A 5,899-nucleotide genomic window follows, 5' to 3' on the forward strand; every position below is an offset into this window, starting at 1 on the left:
CCATCTCTCCACAAAACAAAAGGTGTTAAAGGATATTTTATACTTTGGCGATTAAATCACATCCATAATTTTGCTTCGGGGTGTCAAAAGTCGATGATATGATAGCGTTTGGATGTTGTGTAACACATGCACTTCTCCTTCCATGTTAGTTGACATTAGCGGCTAAGTCGCTAGCTCGTGCGGTAGCTCAGTCTGCGCGTGCATTCGCTCGCGACTGTCCAACGTTCCTGTCAAACGGAGTGAGGACTTGTTAAAACGTCAAAACACTCCGGTAATATAGACAGAGGTCGCGTTTAAAAGGTGGAATATCACGCCCTGGCTTTAAAGTAAATCATAAGACTAAGTTATGGTTCATTCCTGTGTGTTGAGCGGCCAGGGAGAGCAAATAAATCGAGACCCTTGATCTGGTAGCCGTTGGTCCGTCCACTTCAGCGCGAGCTTCCCTCGTTCAGTGGCGTCCAGGCAGCGGACAGAAAGTCCTCGCGCTCTAATCATCCGCGAGTGCGGCTGCTGCAGTGTAAAGAATGCAATTCAAAATCACGGCAGAAAGGCCCCTTTCTTAAAAAGTTTTTGACAATAACAAACCCTGCTTTGCTCCACCCCCTTTGCTTCCTGTTTCCACAAGCGTTTTGACTACATCTGTTACACTTTTTTTTTTCTTCCCACCTCTCTTTGGTCTGCGAGTCCTTGTGCGGCAGTGACGTCACCGCACAGGCATGACGTTGGTCGGTTGAGCAAAATGAATGAAAAGATAAACTTTTGAGATTTGTGTATGTGTGCATTGTTTTTTCTTCTTCTGTGAAACAGAGCTATACACATAGGCCTCAATCAATTTGTGTAAATTCTTTCACATGTACAATCCACAGGTTGTTGGTGTAGGAGCGTTTCCTAAAATGTTGCTTTTCATGCACGTTTGTGGCATTACACATAGAAACTGCCAAAGAAAAAAAAAAAAAATATATATATATATATATATATATATATATATATATATATATATATATATACAAAATAATATCAAGCACACATAGGTCATCTTAAATGCCTTAATATTTGAAACATAAAAGCACTTTAGAAAATCTCCTCCTTTTGGGAAAGTAATGCACAATACATTTTCCTCTAAATTCTGAATTCTTTGAGCCATAAATCCTCAATCTGTAATTTGAGATCCAGCGCTGACAACTTCACATCACAATGATTGTGTTGCGTGTTATTGTGCCCAAATGCGGCATTGAGTCTTTACAAAGAAAAATAATCTATTTCAGGAAGCAAGTCTAACACTGCTGCCACAATTCAACATCCAGTTTCCATGGCAACCATTACTTGTACGACAGGGTAGCCGTCACATGGATGCTGCAGAAACGTAAAATCAACCGCAGTATTCATCAATTAGAAGAGCTAAAACTGAAGTTCAATGAACAATCAGTCAATTGTCACTTTAATCCCAAAGACAGCACCCCGCAAATAAAACCTTTTTTTGAAAGCATTTTACAAATGTCATACAGATAGGATAAAGAACTGACCATGAGGAAAAGTTATTCTAAAGTTTGTGCTTTTTATTTGTAGATATAACAACATAATATAAGCTACATTTTTAATTACAGTTAAATATGCAAAAATATATTCTGTTCTAAAATGTTCACATATTTTTTTACAACCCCAATTCCAAAAAAGTTGGGACAGTACGGAAAATGCTAATAATTTTTATTTTTTAATTCTATTCAAACTGTGCAATATTGAAAGCACTACAACAACACATTATTTGACGTTTTACCTTGTGATATAGAGAATCACATTCTCTATATAACAAGGTATAGAGAGCGCTTCTGTACAGCGATGATTCAATGGCTTCTCCTTGAATCTGTGGCTGCAGTGGCAAATGGTGTTGACTGACAAAGGTTTATCGAAGTATTCCTGAGACCAAGTCATGATATCCATTATAGACACAAGACACATGGGATCGGAGATTATATGCATTTAGAAGTGGTTTTCCAGCAGGCCAACCCCAAACCACATACTGCCTGGATTAGAGAGTGCGGGTCCTAGACTGGCCTATCTGCAGTCCTGACCTGTCTCCACTTGAGAATGTCAGGCGCATTATTAAGAGCAAATTACGGCAATTACACCTGCATAATAGATGAATTGGAGAAAATTCTGCTTGTTAAACCTGGCAAACGTGTCTTCAGTGATCAAATGCTTAAGAGTTAATAGAAGAAATGGTGATGTTACACAGTGGTAAACACTGACTGTCCTGACTTTATTGAAGCATGTCGCAATCAACTGATTTGAAATGTGTATTTTTAAATAAAATAAAATTAAGTTCATAAGGGTGAACCATCAAATATGTTGTAGTTTTAGTGCTTTCAATATAGCACAGGCTGAATATAATTTACAAATCACTCCTTTTTGTTTTTATTAGCATTTTCCATACTGTCCCAACTTTTTTGGAATTAGGATTGTAAAATTAGATAAACAAATAATGGCTTTGTAATTTAATCTTAAAATAGACCAAAAAATAATAGCAATATATAACTATGAATGTTGTGTCATTACCAATTAATATGCATGATTATAAAGGCCTAAGATAATAAATATAAAATCACACATGAAATTCCTCTCTTTAAAATAATACAATTTCCTGATCTGAATTTAACATAATTCTGGCAGTGGTGGCTCAGCGGTTAAGGCTCTGGGCAACTGATCAGAAAGTCAGGGGTTCAAGCCCCAACACCACCAAGACACCACAGTTGGACCCTTGAGCAAGGCCCTTGAACCTATCTGCTCCAGGGGTGCTGTATCATGGCTGACCCTGCACCCTGACCCCAGCTTAGCTGGGATATGTGAAAAATAAATAATTTCACCATGTATATGCAGAAATGTATGTATAATGTGTGACAATTGATACATTTATTATTTATTTATTTATTTATTATTTACAGACAGGTTGGGAGGGTTACATTTGAAATGTATTCATGTCAATGTATTCATGTCACTACAGATTTCAGAATACATGCTGTAAAATGTAATTTGTAATGTATTCCATTAGATTACTCAAGGTCAGTAACATATTCTAAATACTTTGGATTACTTCTTCAGCACTGGTAGATTTTTTTTTTATATTTTGTTTTATTGTTTTGACTATAAAATCTCTGCCAGTACAGTAAGACAAAATACACATGTTAAAAATAGATTCTCTGAAAAACCTAAATATCTGATGCAGTGTTGTTTCTAAAACAAGATCAAATTGATCTTGTTTTAAGGACTTTTAGATATTTTTTCAGGAAAACAATACAAAAATTATTATCAAGAATATGATTTTTGCCCTAATATCAAAGAAATTAAGATCCAATGTGAATTTTCTTGATAAAAAAAAATATGATAATGCCTGGTAAAATGTGCATGTAAAATGGCTAGAAATAGCATTTTAGCTTAGCATAAAGCTGATAATTTACACAAGGTTTATTTCTATTTGTTCTGCTCCAAACTTACTTCAAACTTCTCTGTCTGCTCATATGAATGTAACACATCATAAGAAAGTGTTTCACCGCTGTTCAAATGCACTTTGGATCGCATCACTTATATATATAAATGTTTTCCATCTGAAATGACTAAATATTAAATTAAACAAATGACAATAAAAAGCAAATTAATCTCTTCAGTAATCAAAATACTTTTTGAATGTAACTGTATTCTAAATACCAATGCATTAAAATTGTAACTGTACTGGAATACAGTTACTTATATTTTGTATTATAAATACGTAATCCCGTTACATGTATTTCGTTACTCCCCAAACCTGCAGGTACCTAAAACAGCATATTCCTTCTGTTCTAGATATGAAAAGAGGCCTTGCACATGTTCATCTTTCTTTGTAGAAATATCTGCATTTGTATAAACTGCATGATATTAAAGGGGTTTAAGTAATAAAATAGTGTTAGTGTATTGCATGCACAAACAGTGGCATAGTTAAAATTATCACAAAATGGCACAGAGGTGCAATTTATTTAGCTAATTTTCAAAACAACAGTATAACCTGTTAAAATGCAAGGTTCATCCTAACCTAATTGCCATAATTTTAACATTGTTTAAAACAAACATTAAGTCATGTGCAAAAAGAATACACTGTGCTTCAGGGGTTCAAGCTCCAGCACCACCAAGATGCCACTGTTGGGCCCTTGAGCATGGCCCTTAACTCCAGGTTGCTCCGGGGGGGATTGTCCCTGTAATAAGTGCACTGTAAGTCGCTTTGGATAAAAGCGTCTGCCAAATGCATAAATGTAAATGTAAATGTCTAATAGGTTCAAAGGTCAAACAACAGCTGCGCAGATGGCGCATGCCGATGCAGCAATGTGCTTTTACAGTGGCAGAAAGTGCATTCATTTAAGCACAGTTTGACTTTTCACCGAGACAGACGCCAATATCATTTAAAGCATTATAATTAGCTTCAAAAGTGGCAGTGGTGGGTTTTCTTAAGTGATCTAACTTTGTTTGACTTCAGACAGTTGTTTTGCGGGTATGGCAGGTCCAGAGCTGTTGTTGGACTCCAGTATTCGCCTGTGGGTTATTGTAAAGTTTTGGGTGTAATTCGTTTACAAAGTAATGTGTTACTGTAATCTATTTACTTTTTGTCAAAAAAAGTAGTGCAATGCATTATATGTAAAATTCTTGTAATCTGATTACAGTTACTGACTGTCAATTAATTTAATCACTTTTAAGCACATTATAGGGTTAAGCATATTTTGAAAATATTATTTACGTAGAATACATGAATTATGGCCCCGATATGAGTCATTGAAAAGGAGAAATGTGAGGTGCTGAGTTGATGACTTGTGCGTAACAATGAACAAGGATGAAATATAGGCATTATATTTAATTTGTTGAGCAGAAAATTGGTTTATACTTAAATATAACTTTAAAGTAATGTAATTAGTAATATGATTACTTCTTCAACAAGGTTGTTGTGGCTTACTATTTTAATTACTCTTACTGATCCCAGATGTGTATGACTTTCTTTCTACTGCAGAACATAAATGAAGATATTTAAAAGAATATATCAGCTATGTAGTTCCTCACAAAGCAAGTGAAGTGTGACCAAAAGTTTGAAGCTCCAAAGAGCACATAAAAGCAGCATAAAAGGAATCCATATGACTGCAGTGGTTTAATCCATGTCTTTTAAAGCAATCCAATTGATTGAGGATGACAACAGACCACAAAGTAACTCCTTTTTCAACATAAATTTTGACATCATCAGTCTCCTTGGCGATCATGATTTCATGCTTGATTAGACTTCCTTTAGCGCCATCTAGCACACTGCGCATGCGTCAAGCAATAGGAAGTTTGATCGAGCTTGAAATAATGATCGTGTCTAGAAATGGCAAGATTTACAGTTAAAAAGTTTTGGTCTGTTCTCACCCATTCCCGATTGGATCACTTCAGAAGTCCTGGATTAAACCACTGGAGTCTATTACTTTAAGGCTGACTTTATGTGCTTATTGAAGCTTCAAATTTGGAACCCTGTTGACTTACATTGTTTGGACCTACAGATCTGAGATATTTTTCTAAAAATCTAAATTTGTGTTCTGCAGAAGAAAGTCATACATATCTGGCATGGCATGAGGGTGAGTAAATGATGAGTGAATTTTACTTTTGGGATTAAATATTCCTTTAAATATGTAGAGTAAGTCATAGACATCGAAGCAATCCCCTATTACATGGCTTCATCATAATGTCAGTCTTCCATCACTCTGTCTGTATTGAAAAGCCAACTTTTCCCTTTTTCACTCTCAGACACCAGCATGTTAAAGGACATGATGAAGGGCAATCTGACCAATGTGCTGCCAATGATTCTGATTGGAGGATGGATCAACTGGGCCTTTTCTGGTTTTGTCACAAGTAAGGG

The sequence above is a fragment of the Xyrauchen texanus genome, chromosome 37, assembly GCF_025860055.1.
Source record: "Xyrauchen texanus isolate HMW12.3.18 chromosome 37, RBS_HiC_50CHRs, whole genome shotgun sequence".
In the NCBI taxonomy this organism is placed as follows: Eukaryota; Metazoa; Chordata; class Actinopteri; order Cypriniformes; family Catostomidae; genus Xyrauchen; species Xyrauchen texanus.